The 16,379-nt window shown below is 42.3% G+C and overlaps 1 protein-coding gene across 3 annotated transcripts in view; it reads left to right on the forward strand.

Annotated features, from left to right (window-relative positions):
• Positions 1–1,547: 1,547 nt before the first annotated feature.
• The window catches only part of LOC142571633 (lachesin-like), an 84,853-nt gene continuing 70,021 nt past the window's right edge, over positions 1,548–16,379 (forward strand). Inside the window, exons 1-2 of one of the 3 annotated variants that reach the window (XM_075680143.1) lie at positions 1,560–1,634; positions 6,594–6,660. The gene's annotated coding sequence lies outside the window, so the exon portion shown is untranslated. Of the gene's footprint in view, positions 1,635–6,593; positions 6,661–16,379 lie in introns of all 3 variants that reach the window. The other 2 variants (XM_075680142.1, XM_075680144.1) reach the window with 2 other exon arrangements.

The following is a 16,379-nucleotide window of genomic DNA, read 5'->3' on the forward strand; positions in this document are numbered from 1 at the left end:
TCGCCGCCTCGGGTTGAGAAACCGTCGTTGCCGACATCGCGACAGCACGCTTCAAATGTATGGGCGCGCACGTTTCACGCAGAGTAAGGCGAGCAGCTGCAGGGGCTGTCGCATTGCGCGCGGAGCGCAGATTTTCGAGCTTAACGAGCTGGCCGAAAACAGAAAGCGCCGCAGTGGGCGTACTTCTTTTTTTGTTGTTGTTGTTGTTGATGAAGAGAGTGCACTAACGCATACTATAAACGAAAATTACCACCCTTCGTATAAAGACAGTTTCCTGGAATACTCGTTTCTTAACCCTTAAAGCGTTGCTGATCTGTTTTTCTGTTTTATTGCAACATGCGCTCCTTTTGTGTAGCACCTTCTAAAAGCCTTAAGGAAGAAAAGCCGCACATTTCATCCCGTCAGTTTCTTTTCACATTACTGTTACTCAAACCTCTTACACTGCCCTCTCAAGGTCGCACAAATAGTGTCGCATATCTCCGTACGTTTAGAGCCTGACGAGAAAAAACAGACGATCGGCAGACGATCCACAAGCAACGCTACGTGACTGGAATGGAATGGCGCGGCAAGCAGCACGTGCAGAGAGAGCGAGATAGGAAAGGCGTGTAGGAAGGCAGGGATGATAACGAAAGGTAATTCAGGTTGGCTACCCTGCAGGGGAAGGGGGGGGAGAAGGAGGGTTTATGGGGTAGCCCTCCAAAAAAGAAAGCGACATGAGCACAAAAAAGTAACCCGCGTGCGCTTTGTTCATTATTTTAAGCTTTCAGAGTGCTTATCCTTCAAAGTTATGTGTTTGTCCCTGGGGAATTTCTCCACATCTTCCCTTGCAATGCCCCCCTCAACCCCTCCGGTCGCCACGCCAAACCACAGCTGCAGCGCGTAGGTTCAAAATTCGAGATTGTTTACCATAACGCACTCTAATAAATGCTTCTGAGCTTCTAAAAATAATTTCAGTACTTGGCTGCAGCTGAAAAGTGTCTCCAGTGTAGAGAGAGAGAGAGAGAATACAGAGGAAGGCAGGGAGGTTAACCAAAGGTAGTTCCGGTTGGCTACCCTGCACAGGGGAAGGGTTAAGGGGGATAAAAAGAGAAAGAGAGTGGAAGGGGGAGATAGAGAGAAAGAGAGACGAGCACTAACAAAGCGCGTACACTATAGAGTGGTAGTGGGCGGCGTTCTTAAAGTATATCGTTAAGCCCCCTAGACCGCAGGAACCTTAATAACGCGACTAAGGACTTTGAAGCAGGAAGGCTGGTGTAGCACATGGGATTTGAAGCTCCAACTTCATACGCAAGTATACATTTACGTGCAATTCAAATTCCTTTTTTGCAGGCGGGAAATACCTGCAAGCAGTAAGATCATAGTGCTTTGCCACAATCTGACGTTTGTCTCTGCCCATGAAATTCGGAGGACCATGCGTCGTCCAGCCCAGTTATTACAGCGATCGTCCGCCATCCTCCAAGTGCGATAACCGCGGTATCAAGCCTGCGCAAGCAAGGTCGCCTTCCCCTCGACAGGCTAGGGCACCAGACGGCCGCTAGTCGTCTCAGCGTTACTTTTAAAAACACGGACTGATTCGCAGCCTTCTGCAGTCGGCAACAATTCTTTGCCACAATCTGACGTTCGTCTCTACCCAGGTGAGCTAAGGCTCCTTACTGAATCGTTTACTTTCTGCGTGCCGCCGACTGCGCTAGAGGGCTTGATGTTTTGTGCATTAGCGTTGGTGCATCCTCCTGTGGCAGCGCCGTGCCAGTGTCGTCCTGTGCAGATTGCTCTGATCCTCTTCCTGATGAGGGCCGTTTCACGTGTTGCAAAGAGTAAAAAAAAAATCTTTCATTTGCGCTCATCATGTTCAGGAATCGCAGAATCAACGTTCGCTTCGATGGGTTCGTCCAAACGTGACACATGGAAATGTCGTCATTGCCGACAGCAAAGAAACCGACCGGCGGTTACAGATGCATCTGTTACTGATGAACTTGATGCTCTGCAAAGCCAAATAGGAGCTATAAATCAAAAGCTGGACGCTATCTCTTCCTGTAGACTTGATATCAATTCATTGTTACCGCTGCCTGCTAAAATCGATTAGCTTTTGGTGCTGACGTCAACTGTCGATAAGCTCCAGTCTTCAGTGAGTGAGATCCAGAATTCAACTACATTCAGGTCACAAAATACGACGAGTTTCTGGTTAGAATAGAAGCAAGTGAAAAAGAAATCAAGCAACTCAACTCGGAGATTTCGTCACTCACGCTCAAAGTGCAGGAGCAAGAGATCGAGATCCAGGCTTTGAAAACTGAAATGAATAAACAGGAGCAGTACAGTCTCCCTTTAAACCTGGAAATCCACGGCCTTACTACTGCACCTTATGAGCACTTGCGCGCTGTTGCGGCGAATCTTCCCGAAAATTGAATATCAATGACTTCGACAGCTCTGGAATTCTTGCCGTCCATCGCTTACCGAGTCAAGAAAAGAAAGATAAAATTCCAGTCATTCTGGTTAAATTTCATTCTGTATCTGTGAAGGAAACTTGGATGGCTTGCCGCCATAAACTGCAGAACTTATGCAAAACTGATAATGACCACAAGCTTTATTTTAATGAGAACCTACCAGCAGCAAACCGGGAACTGTTCTGGCTTGCAAGAAAAAAAGGGAAAGAACAAGAAATACAAGTATGTTTGGACCAAGGACGGAAACGTGTTTGCTAAGGAGGAGGGTGCCTCTTTAATCCGCGTGAACGACGTGAATAATCTGTTGCGCTTAACGTAATTGTTTCAAAGTGGTCTATCATTCCCTACGGAGATCTTTTTCAAAACAATTTCATGGCTCTGTGCGACAGTTTGGTTGAATTTCAAGCACTTGGTCGTAATTTTCCTTTCCATCAACAGTTACCACAGTTCATCTTAATATCCGCAGTTTGCGAAAGCATTGGGACACGTTTTGTACTTATGCTGATAGCATTTTACACACTGTGGACGTTCCTGTTCCTACCGAAATAAATATATGCTCGGCCGACTCAAATCTTTTCACTCTTCCAGGATTCGTTTCCTTTTGCTTCACTCGAGACACACAAAGAGGCGGGGGGATAGCAATTTTTGTACAGGATACTTTGAGTGTGGAACAGGCAGTGTCTAATTTTTCCAGTGCATAATCTTCGGCACTGAACATTTCAAACCAACTTAGTCATATTTCACTCTTGGCAATATATAAACGACCCTCAAGTAACTTATCCTTGTTTCTTAACGAGCTGGAGGCACAATTACAAAGGACGACGTTAGTTCCTAACATATGCCTAGTAGGCGATTTAAATATAGATATTCTTAATCCCATTGTAACCTCGGCATGTGATTACATAGATATAATTGCAAAACATGGCCTTGAAAGTATTGACCTTCTAACTAGGGAAGAATTACTTCTTAATAATTTAATAAAGTCTTGTATTGATCCCTTCAACATGCGCACGGAGTCTGCTTCAACTCATGATGCAGTGTTACAACAGAAAGTTGCCGACCGTTACTTCATAGCTTGTCAGTTACGCTTTCGTTCTCGGTCGTCATCATGTGCTATCCCCAACACTTGCCACGCTGTTACCGATACGGCTACTTTTGATAAACTGGTCGCTTTGTTGGGCTGGTCAGGCCTGCTTGAAGATACAGATAGGTTCGAGCTAAATAATGAATTTTCACGTTCGATGGACATTATATATAAATAAAGTGAAAGGACACTTTACGTTCGCCAACGCCACTCGATCCACGCCTTGATGAATAGCATATTATCCGCCATCAAATAAAAAGACCATCTTTGGCAACGGTGCAGGTGTTCGCCTAGTGATTGCATTCTGCGTACACAGTTTAAAACTTTTCGAAATAAAGTAAATGCCCTTATTCGGGCAGCCAAACGTTCGTACAACAGAAACCGCTTTTGTCAGTCTCGTAGAAATCATAGGAAAACGTGGTCCCTGATAAACGGAGAGGATTACCTTCAAATTTGGCTCAAGATATTCAGAATCATTTTCATTCAGATTTATCAACATTCGTTGACAATTTTAAGCAGTTTTTCGCTCAGTTTTCTGGAGTGTCTAAGTAATCATGTTACACTGGTAGCAATACTACTCCGGTAATTGAATCCGCTTTCCTACCCACTATGACGGAAGAAGAGCTTTACTTATTTACTTTACGTTATCAGGCAGCTTCGGCCGGCATCAATCACCAGGTATCGATAAAAGTGACATGTTTGATCTTTACAGGGATTTCGGCGTTCTGAAGAATGTCTTGGTAGAAATCCTAAACGGGATAATTACAAGCTGAAGTATTCCTATACGGTTAAAAACGGCCGTAGTTCAAGCACATCTAAAAGGTGGTAATGCCAAGTGTGTGCATAATTATCGCCCCATTTCTATCTATCCATCCTAGTTTAGCAAAAGCTCTAGAAAAACATATATTCTTAGTAATGAACAGCTTTATTAACAAGGGGGGGTGGGGGATTGTCCGACTGTCAATACGCTTTTATTAAAAAAAGGGGCACTCAGCTTTATTAGAGGAATTGAGTGACCATTTATTTTCTTCACTTTAAAAAAATCTTGTATGTTGTGCACCTTTTTTAGATGTGGCAAAAGCCTTTGACACGGTATGCCATTCGATTATGCTATAGAAACTCTACAATATAGGTTTTCGAGGACCTTTCTTTCGATTGTTACACAATTTGCTTACAGATCGCTCCGAGATTGTTTCCATTTGAAGCATTTGCAGTCAGTTCCCGTGTTTTCCTGAAGGCCGGTGTGCCACCAAGGTTCCATACTGTCTCCCTTACTTTTTAATGTATGCGTTAACGACATGTGCAATGTGCTCTCCATCTGCAAGTTATTTCAATATGCAGACGATACCACACTTTTAGCCACACATGTGAATTTTCCAGACGCATTCTCAATGCTTCAAAATGACGTTGGAAAAATATTGGATTAGTCTGGTGCAAATGTAGTTGACATCAATCATTCTAAATCAAAGTTGGTTTGCTTCCATAACCCACTCAAGGGTGTTTCACTTTCTTCTTCACTTTGTCTGCACAGCTCTCGATGTATTAATTGTTCCTGCCCTCCAACAAATTTTTCGGACTCTGTAAATTATTTGGGCATATGGTTTGATTCTTGTCTTCTTTTTTCTACTCACTTATCTTACATGTGTCAAAGTTCGTAAACTCGTCTGGTTACTGTACCGCATCAAAGTGTTTTTACCCTTGTCTGTCAGGAAACTTTGGTTGACTCGTTAGCCTACAGTGTGCTCAGATATGGGATTACAATATTCGTACATTGTTCCGGTACCTGGCATCAACGTTGCTAAAGTGTATGTTAAAAACCTTCCGTATGGCGTATACAGATCACAAGAGATGAACCTTTTTCAGATGCTAAAAATGGCGAACATGCGCTCAGTGTTTGTTCAAACAGTGGTACTGAAACATTTCTGGGCGGATACCTTTAAAGTCCCCATTGCGCTTTGCTGTCCTTTACGTCATGCACCTGCTTTTTCAGTTCCTCACACACGTACAAAATTTGGCAGATGTACTCGAGGCTTTTATGTTCCAGACATATTCAATGCTCTTTCTTCTGAAATTTCTTCTTGTGAGTCTATACGCGATATTCGCAAAAATCTAAAGGAATTGTACACGGAATGATTATAGGTGTCATGTTTTTATTTTTCCTGTCATTGTGAAACGCGTCTTTGCTTTCAGGCTGTTTCTTGTTGTTGTTGTTTGTTTGTTTTTGTTATCTTTTTTTTGCCTTGTACTTTATCGCTCTCTACCTTAGGTTGCAATGTCGTTTTAATTTATTTCTTTAAAAAATGGAAAAAAGGTCAGTCTTTGTGGCTGAATCTTGTTACTGACTGCAGGGTTTCGCGTGACAAGCCACTGTGATGGCTTAGGCGAACCTGCTTTCTCGATTTGTACTCGCAGATCTGATAATAAATTATTATTATTATTATTATTATTATTATTATTATTATTATTATTATTATTATTATTATTATTATTGTCATTATTATTATTATTATTATTATTATTATTATTATTATTATTATTATTATTATTATTATTATTATTATTATTATTATTATTATTATTATTATTATTATTATTATTATTATTATTATTATTATTATTATACTAGCTATTATAACCTAGCTATATTGCGCATATGTATTCTCGCTAGGCTTCTGAAAGGTCATGGTAATGGCTACCGCAGCGGTCATTGCCACTGCGAGTCATCTTCATCATCATCAGCCTGGTTACGCCCACTACAGGGCAAAGGCCTCTCCCATACTTCTCCAACAACCCTGGTCATGTGCTAATTGTGGCCAAGTCGTCCCTGCAAACTTCTTAATCTCATCCGCCCATTTAACTTTCTGCCGCCCCCTGCTACGCTTCCATTCCCTTGGAATCCAGTCCGTAACCCTTATTGACCATCGGTTATCTTCCCTCCTCATTAGATGTCCTGCCCATGCCCCCCATTTCTTTTTCTTGATTTCAACTAAGATGTCATTAACTCGCGTTTGTTCCCAATCTGCTCTTTTCTTATCCCTTAACATTATACCCATCATACTTCTTTCCAGAGCTCGTTGCGTCGTCCTCAATTTCAGTAGAACCCTTTTCGTTAGCCTCCAGGTTTCTGCCCCGTAGGTGAGTACTGTTAAGACACAGCTATTATACACTTTTCTCTTGAGGAATAATGGCAACCTGCTGTTCATGATCTGAGAATGCCTACCAAACGCACCCCAGCCCATTCTTATTCTTCTGATTATTTCCGTCTCATGATCCGCATCCGCCGTAACTACCTGCCCTAAGTAGATGTATTCCCTTACCACTTCCAGTGCCTCGCTGCCTATTGTAAATTGCTGTTCGAGACTGTTAAACATTGCTTTAGTTTTCTGCAGATTAAGTTTTAGACCCATTCTTCTGCTTTGCCTCTCCAGGTCAGTGAGCATGCATTGTAATTGGTCCCCTGAGTTACTAAGCAAGACAATATCATCAGCGAATCGCAAGTTACTAAGGTATTCTCCATCAACTTTTATCCCCAATTCTTCCCACTCCAGGCCTCTGAATACCTCCTGTAAACATGCTGTGAATAGCATGGGAGAGATCGTATCTCCCTGCCTGACGCCTTTCTTTATTGCGATTTTGTTGCTTTCTTTATGGAGGACTAGGGTGGCTGTGGAGCCGCTATAGATATCTTTCAGTATTTTTACATACGGCTCGTCTACACCCTGATTCCGCAATGCCTCCATGACTGCTGAGGTTTCGACAGAATCAAACGCTTTCTCGTAATCAATGAAAGCTATATATAAGGGTTGGTTATATTCCGCACATTTCTCTATCACCTCGCTACCCCCTCACCGACTGCGAGTCCACGAGGGCTATTTTACAAATAGTAGGGCTACTTCCTTCGGTCTTCGCGGAACCTACCGCGTGTGCCGTCATCACTATAATAATAATAACAATAAGCACCATCCTGTTTACTTGGCACAAGTCGCCACAAAATAAGAATCCTACTTGTACAGCTACAGGATTCATTCTTCGGCCTGCGAGTTGTTCCTATCGTTGTCTTCGTTGCGGTTGTTTTTGACGTCCTTGTCATCTCGAGCCGGCTGCGCCGGCTTGGGTGATATCTGAGGCTTTTCTTGAAGTTACACCTTTGTTTCTTTCTTTCTTCCTTTCTTTATTTTTTTATTTATTTATTTATTTATTTCTATCACACCAATACCCATTTGGCCTAGGCTCACTACTTGATAACACATGTTCGCGTTTGCGCCATTGATGTCTGGCACGATTCCCTGACGAATTGCAATCGCAATGAAAGAGATATAAATAAGATACGAAAGGCAGGGAGGTTACCCGGAAGATGAAAATCCAGTTTGCTACCCTGCAAACTCCCTGCATTCTCCCTCTTTTTCTATGTGTGTGCATATTTGTTTTAATTGCAATGTACAACGTTGATGGCACATGCTTAGTGTGTTTGCAGATAGTGGCAGCAATCGAGAACGCACGACCTGTAAACAGTCTGTACATTCCTGTATTCACCACTTGCTCGTAATACCTCTACAGTTCGCAAACATAAAGAGAGAGAGTGAGAGGCAGAAAGCGAAAACGTATAGGAAGACAGGGAGGTTAACTATGGGCGACTTGCAAGAACATCTAATAACGAATTTAAGAACACGTTCTTAAATGTTCCCTAGACGACTCCTGTCCCGTACTAGAGCGCATTTTTAAATTATTTATTGTTTTCCTTATTAAATGTTCGTTCAAGCCGCCCCAGGTGTAGTTCTGGTTGGTTACCCTGCATAAAACATGGTTATTATTAAACAGTACGAATAAATTTCTCTTCGCCGTCGATGACGAGAGAGCCTGCGTTCACTTTATATTTTAATAAGCAAGACGTCCGCATCGCCTCGTTACTCGTGTTGTTTAAAAGCGGTAAGGCTGGAAGTAGGGAGCCCAAATAGTTCGGCTAGCACCTAATTTTAAATATGAAAGAAAGAAAAATAAGAAAGCTTGGAACAAAAGCAGCAGGTTTTCTACCCGTGATCTCTTCTTATTCGTCCACCAGCGCTGTTTTCCACTTTCCAGCCGATCTAGGATGAAAACTCCGACAGGCATCCTAGTGCTAGGTGACGTTAGCCGCGCTCGGTTTCCATGTGTTTTTACTTTTGGAAACATATCTTTCTTTCGCGCGTGTGTATGTGTAGACGCTGATACGACGCTGTACCGTTCATAGTCACGAAAAGTAAAAGTTTATTGCAGCGCGCCCGTCCAATTCACTTGAATGTCGCATCCGTATTTGCACCCACGCATAACGCAAAACTCAAAACGACAAGAAAACGAAGCGGGGAGACCACCAGATCGAATCTCTTATCAGTATGTTTTCTTCATAGTACTAAAACTTCCGAAAATTCATGCAGTCGTCACACGGCAAGTTGGGGAGCAAAATCTTTACATCAGTTTTTATGGGAACCCATATTTGGCCGTCGAACACGCATTCATGTTCTTTGTCATTAAGCGCTACAATTTGCAAATGAAAACCGAAGGTGGTCGGTGCGTTGAAGAAGGGACGTCGTGTTCCGGTTCGCTTTCCATCCTACGCGCGAGTCCCGCTGCCATTGGTGCCATACGTCAACAACTGTCCAGCGTGCATCAGGTGAACTCTCAATCTGCATGTCAACGGACCGTGGCACTGTCTCGCTGCAGCTGTGGCCGTGTTAGCTTTTAATTTACAAATGGCTTGAGGCACAGGGTGACGTTTTTATCGCTCTCTTTGCTCCATTGTTTATTTTTCTATTGTCAGCGTGCCAGCCTCGACAGACCGCGCGCATGTCTAGTTCGGACCACTTACGGCCGAAACATATCCGCCGCTGAATGCAAGATTGCTGAGAAAATCGATTACTCATTTCCAACATGAGCAGCCACATCGATTTCTGCACGTTACAAGCCATGTGCCCGCATTCGAAACGAAAGGCCGCTCCCTGAAACGAGAGCGTCATCAATTTAGCCTCGGCAGCGCTCTGGGAGAGTCCGTGTGCGTGCACGAACAATAGCCGCTTCATTAGCCCCTGCATTGTGCAAGGAGTGGTCGGTGCCGTCGCAGGATGCTGCAGTTTGCTTCGACATGGCATCACGCATGACCATGTTACAAAAGCGATCGCGTTATGCGCATATTTAAGGACGGAATAAATACGGACACCACGCAGAGGAACACGACCGTGTTTTGCTGCATCGCTACCCTCCTCGAAGCTGCGTTTGCGTTTTCTTTCTCTCTCGCTTTCTAAATCAGCTTAATGACAGCCTCGCAACCAGCCCTGAACTCAAATCTGTCACTACGGAAAGGGAAAAAAAAGATGCAGTGGTGTCTTCCTGGCAAATGGGAGAGAAATGCATCATTATTACGTCGCAACTTTTTGACGTCCCGGATCCATGATTTTAGGCGCGTTCATCTCATTTCAAAGTGCTGTTTTACACCCTCACTCGACACTCTTCCTGCCTCTTCAATGAGAGAATGGATAACGTTAATGAGACAAATGCATGAAACGTACCTTGTGCCGTAGTTTCATATGCTATTCGCAACTGTTTGGGGCTGCATAGACTGCGCATGTAGCTTAATGGTTCGTCTGCGAGGTCCTTAGTAAAAGTTTATTCTGGTAGCATATGGCATCGTGCACTGCAGATATTCCTGTGATTATGTTACCCTCGGAAAAACGAAACTGAAAAGCTAGTGGCACAAGCAGATACGGGAAGCGATGGACGAATGACAGAATACATCCCGAGCACAAATACAGGCAAAAAAGGCGCAGTTTCCACAAGATGAAGTCGACAGAAAATGGGAAAGATACCGAGAGAAAAGATATGTGGCTCAAATACTGGTTCAAGCAAAGATTAAAAGTGAAAGTGAGCGTTAATCGTCAGAAATCTATTAGAAAAAGAAGGCCGCATCTAGAATATTTTGGAACACACTAACTTATTATACAGGAAGTGTGGAACAATACAACATATCCTTAACGAAAATGGAAACAATCTGGAAAGGGTCGCGGTATTAAATTGCATCCAAAAAGGTACACTCGAATCATTTCATGACGATAAGGAGATGGATCCTGATTATTGAACCAGGAACAAAAAAGTAAGAAGCTCTGTTGAAATCATTAGAAAAGAGCTTATAAAATAGGTGAATATCAGACAGCTGGCGACAAAGTATAACCAATGCAATTTATTAAGGTAAGAAGGGAAAATATATAATTAACTCGTATAGACCATCGACCATTGCATCAGTAATATACAGGCTGGCAATGGAGGCAATTGATAACTGTAAGCATAGGCAGAAAGTAATAGCATATTGAGAGAACTTTAGAATTTCTTCAGAATTGATAGGTGGGTGTTAACTTATTTGTTTTACTGAGTGTATTTGAATGTCCAGGGAAGAAAAGAGACTATTATATGTGGCTCCTTTAGCCATTACCGGAGCGTAACGCAACGTAAATGCCACATTTTGTGGGATATTTTGGAAAGATAAGGCTTAGGCAAAGGCTGCATACAGCTTTAGAGGGAGACTTACTTAGAAAATACCGTTTGCCTAGTATGAGGAGTGATGAGGAGCGAGGAAAAAGTTGATATCTTCTAGGGACTAAAACAAGGATGGCCTTTATCCCCGCTGTTGTTATGATGTACAAAGTAAGAATAAAAAGTGAGCTAGAATGAATCAATATCGGGTTTGATATCTCATATAAACAGGCGGGCCCAATAGTGTACAGCAGCAGCTCCTAGGTTTGTTGCATGCGGACGACAGTGTATTGCTTGCTAACAGGCAAAGTGATATGCAATGTCAGGTTAACATCTGCGGACAGGAACGTGAAAATTTAAGATTTAACTTTAGCGTCGGAAAGTCAGATCATATGACATTCCATGAGAACAGTGAACAGACAGTGTAAATACATGGCCAGGAAATACCTCGGGTAAAAACATACAGATACCTTTGTGTATAGATAAACGAGGCCAATAGAAGCACAGGAAATAACATTAACCACAGAAGGTAAGAGAAATGGGGCCATAATGAAACACAGAGCGCTATGGGGATACAATAGGTACGAGGTTCTCCAGGGTATGTGGAAAGGTGTAATTATTCCATAGCTTACATTCAGAAATGAGGTTGTTAGCTTGAAGCGAGAGTTTAAATCAGGACTCAATGGCAACCAAAGGCCAGTGGAACGCCTCGCGTTGTGTGTTCACGGGAAAACTACAAATGAAGGCATGTATGGGCTGGAAAAATTCTGAAGTGAGGAAAGCTTCGACTAAAATTGATTTCGAAGATCGACTGAGAAATATGAAAGAAAGTGATGGGTTGCGAAAGTGCTCAAGTATTTGTACAAAGAAAATATAAAGTAACCGTGGAGGGACATAACTACGAAGCTTACTAGAAAGTCTGCGACCAGTATATAATAAGTAACATGGCAACAAAGGATGTTAAACGCAGTCAGAGAGTTTCGGACAATCTTCTGGGAGGCGGCAATGGGAAATAAACGGACTATGAATAAATACGTAAGAGGTAAAAACTAAATAAGGAAAGAAACACTTTATGATACTCAAAGGGAAGCTCCTTTCGAAGCGAGATCAGGATGCGTTAGAATGCGTAGATATAAATCGAGGTGCATCAAGGAAGAATAAACATGTGCTTGCTGCGCTAACGTTAAGGAAACGATGGAACATGTTTTATTAGAATGCGAAGATACTTGCCCGGCTGTCTGTTTAGGCTCCGCTGTCCTCCTTGAAGCCCTTGCATTCAGAGGTAGCTGGGGGAATGTAAATGTGTCCGCAACAGAGATTAGTAAAAACAATTGCAGGTTTGGTGGCAAAAAAAAAAAAAAAGTAGGGAAACCTCAAGCAACGGAGGCGTGTAAGAACAAAGTTCCCAATAATGGTTTAAAAAGTTTGATGCTGGTAATTTCTGTTTGTAAAAGAAAAAGTTAGGTAAAGTATTATGGGAAGGTAGCGCAACTCACAGCTCCTTTTCAAAGGGAACGCTCACAGCATCAATCCATCACTCCGTCCATACTCGCAAATTAAATTCATTACATTGAAGGCAATTAACTTTATTTAACATCCCATACCTTGTTAACACTAACCATGTATCTTACGAGCCGATGATAAACGCAGAAGAAAGGTAAAAATTGTCTTCGTAACACTGTTTTAAATGGGATGATCATAAAATTCGTCCATCCAGTCCTCATTTGACGTCAATTTTCGGCCACAACATCACGTAGGAATGTTTCTGCTTTTACCGCCTCTCATTTGGTATTAATTTGCTTTAGAAAAAAGCTTATGCGATATATTCTAGCAAAAGCACCATTCATGTTTCGCAGAACGTTCGACAGAGCTGGCTTATGTAACTTTTGTCGTTTACGCCATACGACAGCCACTGGACGTCTGACTATCGGAATTCTTTGTTTAAATACAGGGCGTTTGTCCAGTTTATTCAGCTTCTGAGTAAAATGCCACACAGACTAGAATGAGAGAAAATAAGGGAGAAAACGCAGAGTGGTTAACCAAAATAACTCTCCGGTTGGCTGCTTTGCGCTGGTAGAAGGTAAGGACGCAGAAAAGATGAAGAGAGAAAAGAAGCTAGGAAACAAATCCATTCCCACAAACGCGATGAAGTCGCTTCACTACCATTGCAGTGTTTCATACAGAGTTGATGCTTTTCAAAAACATAACAGTGCTTTTAAAGGTCAGAGAATACTATATGTCAGATTGAGCCACCTAAAATGAGATAATTTGTTGCAAACTGCATTAACTATTTAACTCGTAAGATAAGAAAGACCTGACCTAGAATGTTTCCATTGCTTTATTTCTTCTTGATATTGTTCAAATACAAACCAAATGAAATATGAAAGGGTTTCACTGAGAACGAAGTGAGATACACCGGGTCGAAAATATTGTTGTCCAGCTGGTTAGAGGAAAATTTATTGTCCAAAACTTGTGTTTGGTACTTCTTTTGACAAGGTAAATTATTGTTTTCGAGATGCACCTCAATGTAGAAAAATAATACCAGCCTTCTTAAGCAAGGAAAAAAAGGTTGCATTAGTGATAATATGACCACCACGTTCGCTAAGACGATACCGACGAGGTCTTAAAGTTTTGTCAACAACACATCTGCTGCTGCTGACGGTCGACATTTTTGTACCTACCACTCTTGAACAGATACATAAATTAAGTAAACTGGAAGGCACAGATTAATATTTGGTTTTGTATAGTGTTTGCAGATATTTTTGTAAGGTCAACAATATTCTTGAGCTGCCAGTTAAAGGGCTAAGTAAACATTCTTTCTCGTGTATTAATAGAGCCGAACACGCAAGTTATTATTTCAGAACATAATGAAACTGGGCGAGTGTACCGCCACTGCACAAGAAGTTTATAAAAACTTTTTATATATGGGCGTCAAACGCGAGAAAACTGTGCGTGAAGCTGCTCAGCGTAACTTCCAGCAATGATGCCCCTCGAGTATTCAAAAACTCGTTTTTTTTTTCGCCGAGCCAGCACCATTGCTATACTGATACACTTGGGCTACGTAATGAGATGACACGAGAGCAGCACATTGTCAGTGAGGCTGCTAACAATCATTCACACGGTAAGAAGATCTGAACTTCACCTAATATGAAAAACAAAAGTAAGGCACGATGTTATCGAAGAGAGCCTTCAAGCAGAAACGTCTAAGAACTGCGGCAAATGATAAGGCGAACTAGAAGGACCTCGTTAGTAACAGACGCCGTGTGCTAAAAAATGAAGATTGCTCACAGCCGAAAAAAAAGTAAGTGATTTATAAGGCGAATCCTTAAATCAGCTGTCAACTCTCCGAAAGAAAAACGTACTTCTTAGTGAGCAGCTGCCTTGTTTGGGAATAAGAAAGATATGGGGAAATTAAGGGTATGCGGGTATCAGTTGAGCCGTTTCCATGAGGAAACACAAGAATCATTCGAATGGCTTGCTGTCTACGATAACTGTGCACGGAAGCGAGACTTCTTTTGTTTTTCTTTTTGTTTTTTAGCGAAGCTTTTTTTTTTTTTGCTTGCCATTACATGGTTTCTATTGGGTCAGTCGGTCGCCGGTCTGTGGCCGATCTGGTTCTCGCTAAGTAGATCCGTATTCTATTATAAAAGAAAATGAGCTGCGTCCGGCGGCAAGATTTGAACCCCGGTCTCCCAGCCCAATGTTCTAACCATTAGGTCACAACTGCACCTTATTTAAACACATGAAAACGAAACATGCAATATGACACGCTACATAACTGACATTGCTACACACTAAATCAAAACTAAGGTAAACAAGCTCATGCGTCCAAAAAGCGCAGACAGTCTGGAGGAAGTTCCTGCGCAGGATACATGCTTCTCGCATAAGATGGGGTTTCGCGAAAGAAGGATCTACAGGTTTTCCCGCTCAGTTTAATCCAAACGCCATTGAAAATAATCCAGGTGCCAGCCAATTTTATCTGAGCGCCAGTATTTTTAATCCAAGTGCCAATAATTTAATCCAGGTGCCACCACATTTAATCCCAGCGCCATTCGAATTAATCTGCGTGCCAACTCATTTAATCCTCGCACCAGCCATTTTAATCCAAGTGCCACACATTTTAATCCCAGTGCCAGTCAATTTAATCCTGTTGGAAATTGATTGAGGAACAAATAATTCTTGCAGAAGAGGTCGTAACAGGCGTCACGAATGCCGTCTATTCATTGATGTGATCACTATATTGACGTCAGCACTATGGCAGCACAGTTTCCCCGCTACCGGTGTCGTCATGGCTGCTTCAGAAACACTTCGTGTGTTATACCACTCACTCATTTCCTCCTTTTCGAGTCGCATTTTCGAGTGGCAAGAGTGACCCACATAAGTGAGTCAGAATCGTGACGGATATTACGCGAATTGGGTTGCGAACATGACATGCGATTTCCTGCCCTATCGTCTTGCATATCGATCGACATCATTCGCAAGGGTAAAAACTTGCTCACCATTGCTCAGGCACTTGACAGAATCACTAAGCGATTCAATATAGCTCACTAAGCCTGTGTCTTGCATACACTGTTATGCTTCTAACTTGCATATCAAATGAGATGGTTCTGAGAATGTAACAGCTTATTCTTGAGTGACATGATTAGGTCATTAGTGACCTACTCGACGTCACCACCGTCGCACATCTTCTAACCTGCCTACTAACATATCAAAGGAAATCGCTGCTCCCTATCAAAAACCTGCTCCCTATCATTGACTAAAGTGACGTGATCACTAGTGACTCTCGTGATGTCACCACGCTTTTCACGCATGCACTATCCTAAACTGCCGGCATGTATATCAAACGAAGTGGCTTATAAAGGGTAATAACCTGATCACTATCACGCAGCCAGTGAGGTGATCACTAGTGACTCACATGATGTCATCATGGTTCCCGTGCAATCGTGCACTTCGTTTGATAAGCATGCCAGCAGTTTAGGATATTGCATGCGTGAGAAGCGTGGTGACGTCACGAGAGTCACTAGTGATCACGTCACTTTAGTCAATGATAGGAAGCAGGTTTTCAAGCTTTGAAAGCGAATTCCTTTGATATGTTAGTAGGCGGGTTAGAAGATGTGCGACGGTGGTGACGTCGACTAGGTCACTAGTGACCTAATCATGTCACTCAAGAATAAGCTGTTACATTCTCAGAACGATCTCATTTGATATGCGAGTTGGAAGCATAACAGTCTATGCAAGACACAAGCTTAGTGAGCTATATTGAATCGCTTAGTGATTATGTCAAGTGCCTGAGCAATGGTGAACAAGTTTTAACGCGATAGCGTTGAGGAGCTCGTGTCGCAGAAAAGCCGGTGTCG

This window comes from Dermacentor variabilis, chromosome 2 (assembly GCF_050947875.1).
Source record: "Dermacentor variabilis isolate Ectoservices chromosome 2, ASM5094787v1, whole genome shotgun sequence".
In the NCBI taxonomy this organism is placed as follows: Eukaryota; Metazoa; Arthropoda; class Arachnida; order Ixodida; family Ixodidae; genus Dermacentor; species Dermacentor variabilis.